This window comes from Phasianus colchicus, chromosome 1, assembly GCF_987193195.1.
Source record: "Phasianus colchicus chromosome 1, bPhaCol1.hap1.1, whole genome shotgun sequence".
NCBI classification, from domain to species: Eukaryota; Metazoa; Chordata; class Aves; order Galliformes; family Phasianidae; genus Phasianus; species Phasianus colchicus.
In genome coordinates this window covers 80,553,369-80,569,530 of record NC_143436.1, presented here as the reverse complement: position 1 = coordinate 80,569,530, position 16,162 = coordinate 80,553,369, and positions in this window count along the sequence as shown.

The following is a 16,162-nucleotide window of genomic DNA, read 5'->3' as shown; positions in this document are numbered from 1 at the left end:
CCGTCTTCTCCACTTTTCTCAAGTTCAGCTTTGCTACTCTGTGTTCCTGAATGCTCAAAGAACATGGGGTCACATGTGTTTCTACCTTTGTGTCCCACTAGTTGATAGTTTTCATAACAATAATGAAGGTCTTTGAAGGGTATCCCTTGCTGAATGTCACTCAGCAATACCAACGTTGACTCCAGGAAAGTCTCTGATGTTCCTTGGCAAGGCACTTCTTAGGTCCAAACTTTTTGGCATGCCTGGGCTTCATTGAGTGAAGAGGATTTGCCTTGGACTGCATATAATGTACGTAATAAAGCTGATGTATGTAAGTAACAAAACTCCTTTTATTTTTTACTGAAACATTTTGAAAAGGAGAATAACAAAACAAAACTAGTGGGATATTTGACCTCGGTTTTGTGAAACTAACGCATCAATATCTGGTTGCAATTCTTAGTGAGTTCTTGAGGTGTTCGTCTAAGATTTTTGATGAAATTTTGCTCTTTTTGCACTTCAGCCTTGACAACAGTTGTTGACAAATGTGCATGCTGCCAAAAAGTGATGACATGAATAAGGTGTGACTGTGAAGTCAGAAATTATTTTACAACTGGTAGGGTGGGTCTGATAAAAGTTTTCTAAAGAGACTTCATCAATTTTTTGAGTTGAATATCTGATTGCAACTCTATATATTCCATTTAAAAATTTGCAGGCAATGTACATCAACTGAAAATGGAGTTCTGCATATACCAAAAAATTGATGATTTTTTTGGCAATCTTGAAATCTATTCTCAAATTCTGTTATCAAAACAGAAAGCATGGATGTATATTCACTGTTCACAGAACTGTGTTCAACCAATGTCTCAAAATGCATAAAATGTGCCAAGAACTTGAGCTACTTGAGCTTGCCAGCATTTAATATTCATTTCAGACTCTGTTACAGTTTGAAACATAGCACATACAAGTTGATTTTCACTATGAAGATGCACGTTTAACTCATTAAAATTAGTGGTCAAATCCACACCAAAAAAAAAAAAAAAAAAAAATTGCAGATTATTTTGTACTTTTCGTAATCTTGCTCAGACTTTGAAAATTATAAAATGTGTTGGTACCACAGAAGCATTCTAGGTATTTTTTCCACAATAAACGTGTTAACTTATTACATTATCTTACAGAGTAACACAAGCTGTAGTTTAGTAATTAAATAAGAAAACATACGTCTCTGCATGTACAAAAAGTGCTTATCCTCCTGGATTCACACACGTGCAGGTAGGTTGCAATATTATTATCAGTGATCACAATGTTTTACTTACCAAGTGGCACGAGCACACGTAATATGCCATACGTGAGGATTCTGATACAACTGAGTGTGTGTGGTGGGTGCAAGAGGCAGAGTTAGCCCTGTGCTGCACCCTCTCCTTCACAGTGTTCCATTGTTGCCTATGCAGTCCGTGCCTGAGCTATGCATGATGGACTCTTGGAAAATGTTGGTAAAAATCACACAATAATATTAAAATTTTACAGTCTTCTGGGGCCACATTAATAGCTGTCCAGATTTGCATGCGGCCTGTGGACCTAGGTTGGACATGCTTGCTTTAGGGTGTGATTTAAACTGTGTGAAACTTCCCCTACTGACACTCTTCAAGAATTGCCAGCCTGAATCCGATGGATGTTAGAGCCAAAGAAAAATGTGCTGCCATACAGTAATGCAGACTTTCCCACAACTACAAGCAGGCAAAGACTTAGCTACTCAAGAGACTGAAAATAAACTCATGAGCTGTTTTGAAATTCAGAATGCTGTCAAAGCATTAAGAGGTATTTCCACTCACACGGGTGTCAAAGCTCCTGGTTCATTTACTCCATTTTCTAAATCCTGGGTGGAAGTTATCATTACATTTTACCCAATGTACACATGAAAAAGAAGATCATTTTTGTCCCACATTTTTTAATCCTCCACTCTGTGTTCATTTTCTTGTTTTATGCCACCTTGTGACCTTTTACAGGGTACAGAAATAAATTCTGAGGAAGTTCATTTGAATGATTTTTTAAAGGAAAGTTTTTGTGTCACTGATCATCACCCTGTGGGCTTAGCCTTTCAGCTAGTTTTCACTCCACTTTGATCTGCTTGTGTGGCTCACATATCATTAGCTTCTCTGTATGGATCTTTTTGGAGACAATGTCCAAGGCCTTACTAAATGAAGTCCAGGAAGACAATATCCAGTGCTTTCTCCCCATCTGCTAGGCCAATCGTTTCATCATATAAGGTTATCAGAATGGTCAAACTTTTCTTCCTTTTGGTTATTCCTGAAAGACATCCTCTTGTCCTTCACATGCCTGAAAATGGCTTCCAAGATTACCTGCTCCACCAGTTTTCCAGGGACTGAGTTGAATCTGACTGACCTGTAGTTTACTGGGAACTCCTTCTTGTTCCTCTTGAAAACAGGAGTGATATATGCTTTCCTTCTGCATTTGAGTTCTTCAACTTATTGCCATTATCAATCAAAGATTATCAAGGAGATCTCGCAGCGACATCTGCCAGGTCCCTTAGCACTCAGAGGTGCATCTCATCAGGGCCTGTTATGTACGTCCAGTGTACTTAAGTATTCTCAGATCTAATTCTTCCTAAAAAGGTTACATATTCCTTGCTCCAGCTTTCCCCTGGACTCAGGTCTGGGATTAACCAGGCCACTCTTGCTGGTAAAGACTGAGGCAAAGAAGGCATTCAGTACCTCAGTAATGTCCATGTCATATACAATTAAGTGCACCGTCTTCTGCAGTGGACTCCTATTTTACATTCTGTAATTGATGTAATTATAGAAACCCCTCTTGTTTTTTTTGACATCCCTGGTCAGATTCAGTTCCCGCTGGACTTTGGCTTTCCCATATGCAAACACAGTATCTCTGTATTCTTCCTAGGTTACCCATCCGTGCTTCTACCTTCTGTATGCTTTGTGTTTTGAATTTGGCCTGGAGCCTCTAGTTCATCCACACTGGCCTCCTAGCATTTTTGCCTGACTTCCTGCTGATTTGGACAGATCTCTTGACTTTGGAGGAGGTTATTACTGAATATCTGGCAGGTTTCTTGGATCATTCTTCCAATCTTCCAATTGGATCATCCCAGGAGATCCCACCAAGATGATCTTTGAAGAAGCCAAAGTCTACTCTCCTAAGTCTGGCTGTGATTTTGTTTTTTGACCTGCTCCCTCTTGTCAGGAACTCCACTATCTCAGTAACCGCAGTGAAGTCTGCCTTCAACCTTCGCATCCCCACTGAGCCCTTTCTTGTTTGTAAGCATACAGTCCAGCAGAGCACCTGTCCTCACCTGCCCCTTTATCACTGACGTTAAGAAGCTGTTGTCAGTGTTCTGGAACTCTTGAATTCTTTAGGTCCTGCTGTATTGTCCTTCCAACAGCCAAGGGGCATGTTTAAAAATCTCCATGATTACCAGCCAATGGGTACTACTTCTGACTGACTGTAGGCCTCATTCACTTGTAAGGACAAGTGGATGGTCAAGCGGCCAGATAGTCTGTAGTTGCAGTCTGTAGTGGCAGACTTCAACTACAATATCACCCATACTGGTTTGCTCTTTAACTCTTGTGTTACTCACATCTTGTGTTGGTTCCTTATCCATTCCCAGGCAAAACTCCAGGCACACCAACTCCTCTGTCACATCGAGGGCAACTCTACCTCATTTTTGCAGCCTGTCCTTTCCTAAACAGTTGCATCCCTCCACTGAAAACACTCTTGTCATATGAGGCAACCCACCATGTGTCTGTGATCCCTGTGAGACTATAGCTGTGTCTCTAATTCCTTGTGTTTATTCCCCATGCTGCGTATATTACTGAGCAAGCATTTCAGAGTGGCACCTTATATCCTGATTTCTTAGAAATGGTCTATTGGGATTTTTATCTTCCAGTGGGGTCCCGTAATAGAAGAAACTGAAACCATGTTGTAAATACCAGTTCTGCAACCAGTCGTTGATATAGTCCCTTCCTCCTCCTCACACTGTTTCCCCTCCTTGGCAGGATGAAGGATCATCAAGTCCTTGACCATCACCTCAAAATGAACAGATGATGCATTTTTATAAAAAAGAACCTCTAGACGTTTCTAAAAATTATTTTCAGGCCACTCTTTCTTAATTCATAGGTCCATAGCACATCAACATCTTTCTAACACTGTAAGGTGGGGAAATGTCAAGCTAACACATGTAGTTTTAGTTTAATTTGACCAAACTGTAATGACTTGGACTGAAAATAATGATTTTTGTGTGAAAAGTGTAGCAGAAGATACTCAACTCTGAAAATAAGGTGAGGTTAAAATACTTTGCTTTCTCTCATTTTAAATTGATTTAAGGCTTATCTTTGTAAGTTACAGTGACTCCATGTTTTTGAATGGAAAGTTGACATTTAGCTGTGTTAGAGGAATTTGTTTTATATTTCCTACATGAGAGGAAAACAAAGTCCACCGGACTATTAGCAATTAAATTTCTCCAGGTAGTTGTCTTCTGAAAAAACACTTAGAACATGATCAGTAGCAACTTGTGGAGTCAAGCTGAAAAATTACCTGAAGCTGCTGTGTGGAGGTGCGCTGAGTATGCTGTTTGAATGCTATGTCTATTCAAGATCACTGTAGAGTCAGTGATCCCACAGCTGAGCAGGTCATTCTTACAATTGCAGTTCCTGTGCATCACTGTGGTACCAGTCACCAATTTTTGGAGCTAGAATACTATCCCTTTTACATGCCTCCTGATGACCAGGTTACAATAAAAGCAAAAGGTGGCTAGGGAGCATAGGCTCCAGGGAGTGCAAGAACAGGACTTGCCAGGAACTGAAACATCCAGGATGATGTTTGTCAGCAGGAGATGAAATATCAAGGCAGCAGCCAAGAGAAAACAGAGGCTTAGAAAACAGAGGGCAGCAAACAAAAAGAGATGGGGGAACTAAGAAAGAGTGAAGGTGATGAGCTGATGGTGAATAAGTCAGGGAAGAAGCAGGAGCGCACTTCTGATAACTCGGGATGCTTCAGGTTCAGTTACCACGCTGGGGCAGCCCACTGGCTTTGTTTAGTGTCCTGTGTGCTTTGCCTGCTGTTGCTTCAGATCCTCAAGCGGAAGGTTTGTGAGCTGAAGCACTGGAGAGCCAGACTCTGCTTCCCATGCACTGTAGTCAGAATGGCTGTGTGGGACAAAAGTGCTATTCCCTAGTATGTTCAGGCTTTACTCTCAGCAGGGAACTGAAAAACATTTTACAAAAGACACTGAAGCTCTAAGTTACGCAAGGAAAAGTTAAGAAATGCTAGAACTGAGATTACTTTTAAGTTTGAAGATAAGCCTTCCTTTGTGTAGGGATAATTATACATTTCTTAATAAGATGATCACACCTTTCTCTTCTCTTAGAATCCTGCCTTTTTCAGCAAGTGAGCTTTCAGCCGTCCCTTTCAGCCTCCTCACTTGCCAGCAGTGTGCCCGGATGGCCAAGAAGGCCAATGGCATCCTGGCTTGTGTCAGGAATGGAGTGGTAAGCAGGACTAGGGAAGTAATCCTGCCCCTGTACTCGGTACTGGTGAGGCCTCACCTCGAGTACTGTGTTCAGTTTTGGGCACCTCAATACAGAAAGGACATTGAGGTGCTGGAGCAGGTCCAAAGAAGGGCAACAAGGCTTGTGAAGGGCTTGGAGAATATGCCCTATGAGGAGTGACTGAAGGAACTGGGGCTGTTTAGTAGGGGGAAGAGAAGGCTGAGGGGAGACCTTATTGCTCTCTTCCAATATCTGAAAGGTGCTGACAGCGAGAGCGGGGTTGGTCTCTTCTCACTGGTGATGACAGGTGACAGGACGAGGGGAAATGGCCTCAGGTTGCACAAGGATAAGTTTAGGTTGGATGTCAGGAAAAACTTCTATATAGAAAGGGTTGTTAAGCACTGAATTAGGCTCCCTAGCGAGGTGGTTGAGTTTAAAAACTGTTTGGATGTGGTGCTCAGAGACATGATTTAGCGGAGGGTTGTTAGGGTTAGTGTAGTATGGTTAGGTTGTGGTTGGACTTGGTGATCTTTAAGGTCTTTTCCCACCTGAGCAATTCCGTGATTCTATGATTCTGTGATTCTACTTGTACCTTCCTTTGGGATCCTGCAGGGCTTTTACTGCTATGTATCCATGGTTCTCAAGAATTATTGAATGCATTTTAACCACCATTCTGGAGTTGGGGAGCTGAGGCAAAAAGAGACTACTGCTACTGTTTTCAACTGTCTGCTGATTCTGGGTAATTGCTTGAACAAATATTTATTTCTTTTCCAAGTAACTTGCTGTTTCTACAGTTTGGGTGGGACATGAAACACCTGCATGAGGCTGGGACATGTGGCACAGGAACAGAGGAGGTTCTTACCTTCAGATGGAGGCTAGGCAAGATACCCTAAAGCACTAGTGTCATTACGCACTGAATGACGTATATTGTTTATACAAAGCAGAGTTTTGGCTCCACCTAGAAGCAGACAGGCTGAGGAGAGCAGGGTAGCCTCTGGGTATGCTGAGGAAAGGTTGTTTTATATCCTGACTCCAGGGATGGTTGCTTTTGCAGATCCTGAGTGAGAGATGTCTTGCTGCCATGTCAGGCTGGAAGCCCACCCTTCTTGTAGAGTTTGGCATTGAACCCCACCTTTTCTCTTGCTCTTTCACACTGTTGAGCATAGATCATCATTCATTGTGTGCAGTGAGTTTCTCTCATCAGGTTACTGATTCTCCCAGGGCTCCATGTGGGCTCCTCAGGGAACTGCACTCCATGTTTTGGATCCCTCAGGTACCTGCATTCGATTAAAAAATACTTTGTGATTTTTATGACCGATATTACACTTTACCCACAGGGCTCTGTTTCATTATTGTTGCCCCTTGAGTCCTATTATAACCTGAAAATCTGTGTTTGCATTCCTTTGTACAGAACTTGCTTACTCCGTGCTAGCTGTGGAAAAGGTACTGCTTTAAACATAAATAATAAAAGATATGTTAAAAAAAATCATCATTTCTTAAAAAAAAAAAAAAAAAGAAAAAAAAAGAAAAAGACTTTAAACCAATCTGCATGATTTTTGAGTTATGGGAATTTATAGTAGTGTGACATAAGAACTCTAGCTCAGACAGATAGAGTCTATTTGATGATTTATAAAGATAAATAGCATTTTCCACTTACAAAGTAGCTTTTTAGGGGCCACAGTTTCTACTGAGGAGTTGAAGAGGAAAATGGGAGTTCTGAAGATTTTGCATAGTATGTGGTATACAGATCGAGCTAACAAGTTTTCTAATTAGAAAATACAGTGTTAAATGAAGCTGAAATATCTGAAAATATAAAATAGCTTTTGTAATGTATTTCTTGGAAAAAAATTAGATAACTTTCAGTAAAGTTTTGGTTTTGTTTCAACAGTTGCAGAAAGTAATATTTAAATACAGCATAGCCAAACGATTTCATGAACACAAATTATTTTCTGTAATACAAATAAAAAAAGGTACTTTTTAAATAGTAAGCAGTATTTTTCTGGAGGCATATTTCATAAAATGCAGAAATTAAGAAATACCCCTTTTTCTTCCAGTTTTAGAGAGTAAAGATATTCAAAACTGAAGAACCGACTTTAAAATGAAAAACATCCATCTTCCCTGGTCTAGTTGGAAATGTAAGAGACTTCTTGTGTTTTAATCGTGAATTTAAACCACAGATTCAAGATAGAATTTGTCCTACAGTATGCTCTTACACACATGCTAGCATATTTGGGACCTTATGTTCACCACAGCTGGTACCTGTGTTGATGTTGTCCTACTATTGGTAGTACAAAGATCTGCCACAGGCAGGTCATTTAAACTCTTCTCTTTACCTTCCTTATTGAAAATTTAAGGTTATGGCATTCATGTAACAGCAACAATTAAAATTCAAGGTTTGATCTACTGAGTCAGTGGAAAAATGGACTTGTGATTAAGCTTGGAGTGTGTGATTGGATCTAAAATATATAGGATTGGTGTACTGATCTTAATTACTGCTATATCACAGTTTTCTGTTATCAACAGAAAATTGAGAAGTATTTCTCAAATACTGTATTTAGTAGTGGTTTGAAGTCAGTTTGTTGACATTTTACAAAATCCAGCCACGTTGGCTTTGGTGTATCTTGGTGTTAGGTTTTTTTGGGAGGGAGGAGTGATGTTGTTGTTTTATTTGCTTATTACTGAAGACTTCTATTAAGAAAAAATACCTCACACTGACTTTATTGGAAAATATTGATAGCCTGTAAGTCCTTTAATCTAGAAGGAGTCAGAACAGTTTATAGATTAAATATCTGCAGGACACAGGAGATGAAGGCAAAATGCTGCTTCACCAGCCTGTGTTCAGAATACACATTATTTTTAGTAATGATGTAGGGGAGAAACAAAGAATATCTAACGAATATTCCAGATTGAAGCTATGGTAGTCTCTCTTGGAAAGTATAACAACGTTTCAGTGGTAGGAAAGCAAAAGACTCCAGTAGTCATTTTCCCTTGATCTTCACATTGTCCTGTAGGAATCTCCAAGCCCACTCTGAGAAACTTGATACTGAACGTGGGACTTCTTTTTTTCCAGTAGACAATTTATCAGAGAATACAGTGAAATTAATTACATTTATTAATGTATTTGCCCAAAATAAAATTAACAAAGTACTTAAAAATGTTAAAGAATTCATTTGAATGTGCTAAATGACTGTGTTGGTAGTCTACATATCATTACACTGCTTCAGCACGACAAATGAAGAGCAGTCTATCACAAAACAGCCCTTAGCTTCACACTGTGCTAGGAAGTGTTGGATCAAAGGGCTGATGTGTTCTACCAGAAGATGTGCTTCAAATTTGGTTGCAGTATCTGAGAATTATTGCCTATAAATAATGTTGGATACATCCAGATGGAGGGACTTAAATGGGCTGTTAGTATTTCCAGCAGGTCTTGGGTGTAACAAAATGCAGAAAAGCTTATGAGCAAAGTCATTTTGACTATTTGGATATCTCTGAAATACCAAGAGCCTGACTGCAGGCCAGAGTTGAAAGACACACACTTGAGAAAAAGCTGCTGCTTCTAGAGAATCAGAATTTCTTTGCTAAGAGATCAAGCTCAGACCAATGGTCTGCAAAGACTGCAGTAAATTCTCTATTGTCAGACTTACATCTAAAAAACTATGATCAGTTCCCAAGTCTGTCAAAAATTAGATAGTTGACAAGGCTAAAATATAATACTGTACTGCCATGCCAGTATGCATTTTAATGAAGAAACTGAAAAAGGAATTTAGCACAAGCTTGCTAGAGTTGTTCTCAGGCTCACTCAGTGCCCAGAATGCCTCTGTTGACTTGCCCTCACTCAGCTTCCCTGTTTTGTACTATCCTTCAGAAGAGAGCTCAGCTCAATGCAGAGGCTTATATTCCAGGATAATTCATACCTTTCTCTACAGTGTAGTATTTTCAAACCATGCTGAAAAAGGTGCAAGCATTAGTGTACACAGACTAAAGAAGCCACTTTAGCAGTAGAAACTTAAAGCCAGCTGAACTGCACATACATCCACTGAACTTTCTTGTGTGTCTTTAGCTCCTTTCTAAGCTACTAAGTAGTAGCTATCGCAGGGAAAGCCTGTTCCCCAACCTGTGACCTCCTGCTTCTTGTCCTTGCCGCAGGCACAGAACCCATCCTTTCCTTCTGCCCTACCTAAATCTGCATTAGCTTCCTCCTCCATTCCTTTTCTCTGGATGCTCCCTTTTATCACTTTTCCAGCCAAGGCTTCATACAGCGTCACATGGATTAATGTTACATAAAGTGAATTCACAACAAAACGTGTTTTCCTAACTGAGTATTCAGTATATCACAGATTCACAGAATGACAGAAGGAAGGTCTTTATCAAGGTGAGGAATCTATTCGCTCAAGCACTGAACTGTGAGGCGACAGTCATGCTGGTTTGTTGCCATATATATTTTTTCTTTACCATTTTAAAAACACTGGATGAATGCCAGCTGTTGGCTCTGTGCAAAGGAACAAGGTATCCACAGGCTTGAGCTCTGTGATTCTCCTCTAGATGGGCTGCTCTTCAGAGATAACTTTTCTCCTATTTCTCTGAGCCAGGTCCCAGTAATGATAACAAGCACAGAAGTATCCTTTCTACTTACTTGAAAAGGAGCTTAGCTCTTAGCAAGAATATTTGTCATCTATGGAACTTTAAGAGGCTGGAAAACTGTAGTGGTTTTCTTATTTTTGTGTAATTTCAGTGGTATATTTTTGTTCACATTTTGAAAATAAACATTTCACAGTAATTTCTACCTGCCAAAAAGTCTTTTTTTTTTTTTTTTTTTGCCACCAGCAATTCAGTATCTGTGCTTAAATGCTAACAGTGAATCAAAGTGATTTAAGTGGGAAAGAAAGACAAACCTCCCAAGTGAAGCAGAAATGATTTGTATTAAAACTTGTAGCTCTTACATACATAGAGCAAAAGAGAAATATGTTTAAGAGCCAACAGTGAGTCTTTCAGTCATAGCCAATAGATGGCAGTAAAAGTCGAGGAATAACGAAGATTAAACCTGTAATCTAGAAATGGTTTGTGGATTCTTATTTCTATGCAGGGATTTTACTGGTGTCCTGGTACACTATTGTTTTCAGTTAGATCCTGAACTAATCTGCAGAAGACTGCATTGCATAGTTTCTTGGAGAGCTATTTTTCCTTATGGTTAGTGTCTTTCTCCTTAGGTATTTTTGCATGCACAGGAAATGTCAACATGTCTGTACAATAAATTTAACGATTTAGCTCCACAGACAAGACTCCCTGTAGAAATGTTGCAAGCACAGTGACCAGCTTATAGATAGAATCACCCACAAACTGCTGAAACTCAGCTTCCCCTCAAAGGCCCAGTAACTAGTAGGTGCGGTCCATCAACTGAACAACAGCTCATGGAGAAAGTGAAGACTACAGCCTGCTGACATACAGATAGCCAGTGGAAGCAACTGGGAGCCCATTTGTCCACAGTAATGTCTGGTCAGCGTTTGGATTAGCAAATTGAGTATAGCAAAGAAAAATAATCCCAGGACCTTAAACAAGTGCAGTGGTCAAAGCCCAGGCTGTGCATTTTATACAAAGCAAAGCCTTGTGCAGCAGAATACTGCATAGGCACGCATTGTGTGAACTGAATGAAACACTCAGCATTGTAGCTTGTGCTAGTTACGGTGTCACTCTGCAATAGCTGAGCCCTTCCCACCTGGGCATTAAGGGACATGACTATCTTCTGCAATAGCTAGGGGGGTGAAACATAGGAGTATAAACCTGGAGGGAATCCTGGGTCCCTGCTGTTCTACCCTGACTTTGCAGGTATTCTCACCACATTACACCTCTGGAAGATTTAACACATTCCATTCTTAAACTAGTTTGTTTACTTTCTCCTCCTCCCCAGAATGTCCTTTAATTATTGCCTAGTGTTTCATAGTGTTTCATACTTCTACGCTGCACTCTGCTCCAGCTATAACATATAATCACATAAACTGCAAGGAACATGATATAATTATGCTAATACAATATAGAAAATACAGAACAAATGACATCTAAATCTGAATAATAAGATGTGCAGTTCAGATTGAAAGCAGTTTGACATCTTTTCACATCTTTTCCGATAAGTGAAAAATTAATTCAGAGTTCTTCAAAATATGAACATTTTTTGACAGGTAAAACTTTTCAGATAAACTGTTTCAATGAAAATAGAAGCATTCATTCCACAGAAAAGTTTTCTCAGGGGAAAGCCATTTAATCACAAGCTATGTATAACACAGGAAATAATATCCTTTGTTGAATCACTAGCTACCGCAAAGACTCCTGAGTTTTCTATAGTGGTCCTGTCCCTGCTGAGAGTGAGAGATTCCTCATGTCCATGGCCCTGCAAGGGTTTAAATTAAACCTACCTTACACACATTGTGGAAGGCTGAATTTAATTTAATGACGTCAGCCCAAAATCCAGAGGGATACATGTTCTCTGAAGACACTTCCACAAGATGCTTTGGTAAGTACCAATTTGTTTGAATTTCTCCTTGAAATGTACTTTTTATTGTTCCTTTACCTTTCCTTTTCACAACCATCTCCATTTTAAAGCACAGAAAAAATTTATGTGGGAGAAAGGTCATCTAGTTCAACTTCCTGCTTAAAGTGGGGCAAACTTCAAAGTTCGATCAAGTCACATAGATTTTCTTGTAGAGTTGAGAAATCTAATACAATTCTGTAACTAAGACAACTGAAAAGCTCATTGAATGGCAAGGAAATTGTCATGTCGTTTATTCAAGGCAGAGCTGAAGGTATTCAGTGACACACCATTATTAATACAGTCACTTGTTCCATTTCAGCCTCTGCAGAGAACCAGCATAAACTACATATGATTTCCCTTCCTGATTGTTTAAACAGGACTATGAGTTTACATCAGGCTTATGTGAGTTAGAGTGTATGCAGCAGTAATGCACTGAGACACCCAGACAGATCTTTATTGATGGTAATGATTTCTTTCTTGTTTAATGCCATGACAGCTGTTAGCATGTTCTAATCACTGCCTAGTGAGGAGGTGGTTTTGTCTAGCCAAGTACTTTCTGCAGTTAAATCTGGAGGTCAGTAGTCCTCTAGAAGAGTGTTAAAACTGAATTCCAAATTAAGGAATGGATCACGGGGGAACTCCTTGTGGAGTTGAATTACACCTACCTGAGGGTGCTGAGAGAGCTGGTGGAGATGATTGCCAAGCCACTTTCCATCATCAGTATTCCTAGTCAATCAGAGTGACCCCTGAGGATTGGAGGCTTGCCAGCGTGACTCTCATCTACAAGAAGGGTTATAAGGAGTATTTGGAGAACTACAGGCCTGTAATCCTGACCTTGGTGTCAGGGAAGGGTATGGAACAGATCATCTTGAGTGAGATCACACAGCATGTGCCGAACAACTGAAGGATCAGGCCCAGCCAGCATGGGTTGATGAAAGGTAAGTCCTGCTTGATCAACCTGATCTCTATGATAAAAGACGCACTTGGTGGATGAGAGAAAGACTGTTGACAAAGTCTACCTAGACTTCAGCAAACCCTTTGAAACTTCCTCTCACGGTATTTTCCTGGCAGAGCTGGCAGCCTGTGGCTTGGACAGGTACACTATTAGCTGAGTAAAAACTAACCGGATGACAAAGCCCAGAGAGTAGTGGTGAATGGAGTTAAATTCAAATGGCAAGCAGTCATGAGTGGTGTTCCCCAGGGGTTGGTATTGGGACCAGTCCTGTTTAATGTCTTTATTGATGATTTAGATGAGGGAATTGAGTGCATTCTCAGTAAGTTTGCAGACAACGCCAAGTTGGGAGGAAGTGTCAATCTGCCTGAGGATACGGAAGCCCTACAGAGGAAACTGGACAGGTTGGATCAATGGGCTGAGGTCAGTGGGATGAAATTCAAGATCAAGTGTCAAGTCCTGCATTTTGTCCACAAAATCCCCAGGCAATGCTACAGGCTTGGGGCAGAGTGGCTGGAAGACTATATGGAGGAAGTGGACCTGGGGGTGTTGGTTGATGCTTGACTGACCATGAACCAGCAGTGTGCCCAGATTGCCAAGAAGGCCAATAAGCATCCTGGCTTGTATGAGAAACAGTGTAGTTAGAAGGACCTGGGAAGTGATTGTCCCTCTGTACTCAGCTCTGATGAGGCTGCACTCAAGTACTGTGTTCAGTTTTGGACCCCTTGCAACAAGAAAGGCACTGAGACCCCAGTATGTGTCCAGAGAAGGGCAAAAAAGCTGGTGAGGGGTCTGAAGCACAACTCTTATGAGGAGTTGGCTCTGGGACCTTGGATTGTTTAGTGTGGAGAAGAGGAGGCTAAGGGGAGACCTTACGGCTTTCTCCATCTCTCTGGAAAGATGTTGTAGTGAGGTGGGGATTCTTATCCCATGTAACAGTGATAGGACGAAGTTGTGTCAGGGGAAGTTCAGGTTGAATATTGGGAAAAATTTCTTCTCAGAAAGAGTGGTCAGGTGCTGGAACGGGCTGCCCAGGGAGGTAGTTGAGTCACTGTACCTGGAGGTGTTCAAGAAACATTTAGATGTGGTACTAAGGAACATGATTTAATGGGGAAATATTAATTGTACGTGGACAGTTAGACTAGATGATCTTGGAGGTCTTTTCCAACCTCAGTGATTCTATGGTACAAAGTTTGTGTTTGAATAAAATCTGCCTGAGGATAGTTTGATCATGCTGTGATAGCAATACCTTGGACAAGCCTTATGGTTGCAGAAAAGACCTGACAGCTACATGGAACAGATTTAGAAACCTTCTGGAGCTAATCTTTTACATTTATATGTAAACTGAATGAACTTCTTCAGACAAAGAGCCAATTCAAATCTTCTGAGTTCTGCAGGCAAAGTCTTGTTTTGTTGTCTCAAAATAAGGTGCAAGAACCAGACTGTTCCTGGCTTTGGATATGGAATGTGGAAGAGAAAGGTAAGGGATAGAGTGCACCAGGGCTGTACTTGCCCGTCTGTCTGGGGAGAATGGTGCCTGCTTCCCACTGACACAATCCTGTCAGCAGCAGCTCCTAAGCCATCCTTCATGGAAAGCAGCAGCAAGCCTGGTTTTGCTGTGCTGCTCCTGGATACTTACTCCCTCAGTACGTTTATCTTTGCTTTGGACTAGGACTGTTTCTGTGCATATACAGCATATGTGTTGTCAGCATCTGCATGTGGTAAATGCTTCACCTGTATTTACTTTAGTGCTTGTCTCCTCTGAGGGAATGATTTCAGTGTGGCTGGAAAACAGCAAGGTATGGGATTAATAAAGTAGGATGTTCTCTATGCAAGAGGTACAGGACCATCTCATGTACATCTAGCCTTCCCGCTGCGAGCTTCATGAGTAGCAAGGCTGTTCCTCCAGCAAACACCAGCAGCCAGGATGACAGCTGATAAAATAGGATGCTGGGATTCTTTCACCACCAGCTTTGGCCAGAGGCTCCATGGCTGTCCTGCCAAGAGCATCAGTCCCAAGAACTTCAGTCCCAAGAACTTCAACTCTCTCGTGTCAGGTTTACAGACCTGTTAAATATATATATGCATATAACCAATGACCAGGCAGCCTTGTTCTAATGATTCCATGACAGATAAGCCATTTCCCCCTCAAACTGTCTAAGAACCACGTGGTTGAGAGCAGGATCAGACCAAAGTTTGTTAAATTTACCTTAAATGGTCTAGTGGGCTCATTGTCAAAACCACAATAGCACACAAGTCAGTGTGCTAAATACTCAGTAACCAGCAAAAACAGTCACTTTTTAGAAGTTTGTTACTTCTCACTTTAAACAAATGACTTGATCTCCTTCAGAGTTACAGAGCAACATACAGAGCATCATATGCATGCTTCTTACTCAGGTGTCTATGCAGTGCACCTCTCAGAAGGTAGGATCTGCCACTGAAATTCCCAAAGATCTACATGTTGCAACTAGAGACCTGGTTATCTGCGCAACTTCCTGTTGGGCTTATAATAAGCAATGGTTTCTAACTGGTACTGAAATGCATATCCCTTTTCTGTGCTTGCATACTAGCCATCTGTGCATTCAGTTTCCTGTGAAGCTGCTTCATTCTGAAACGATGATCTTGTCTTTGGTAGGGCTTGAATGCTAGGAACTATGATTTCTTCTTCTGTTTCTTTTTTTATCTGCTATGATTGCACATGTTATATATATATATACAAAACTAATTACTGTAGCTCTTGAAAACTGTGGAAATTTTCTTGCATCTTAAGAAAGCTGGAACTAATTAATTTAGTCTGGAAATTTGATTTAGCTGTAGGGGCTGAAAGTATTATGTGAGAGAATATTCCAGCTAAAGTCAGATAAGTGCAGTGAAGAACAACAATATACAGGTCCATTTCATGTCCAAAGTCTCCTGCCACCATTTCTTTTATTTTTCTTTTATTTTTTTTTTACAATTTTCTGGATCTGGATTTATCCTGCAGCACCTGGCAAGTGAAAGAATAATCTCAAGAAAAATGTAATTATTTTCTTCCACTGGTCATTCGATGCTTTGCACTGTGAGGCAGGGATTCTGTCTTTAGACAGCACTGATCAGATCAGCACCTTGCTTCATGACAACAGCTCAGAAGCACTGCAGCCATACACTTGCCAAATGTATGACTACTGCAAGAACAAACACAAGTATGTCAAA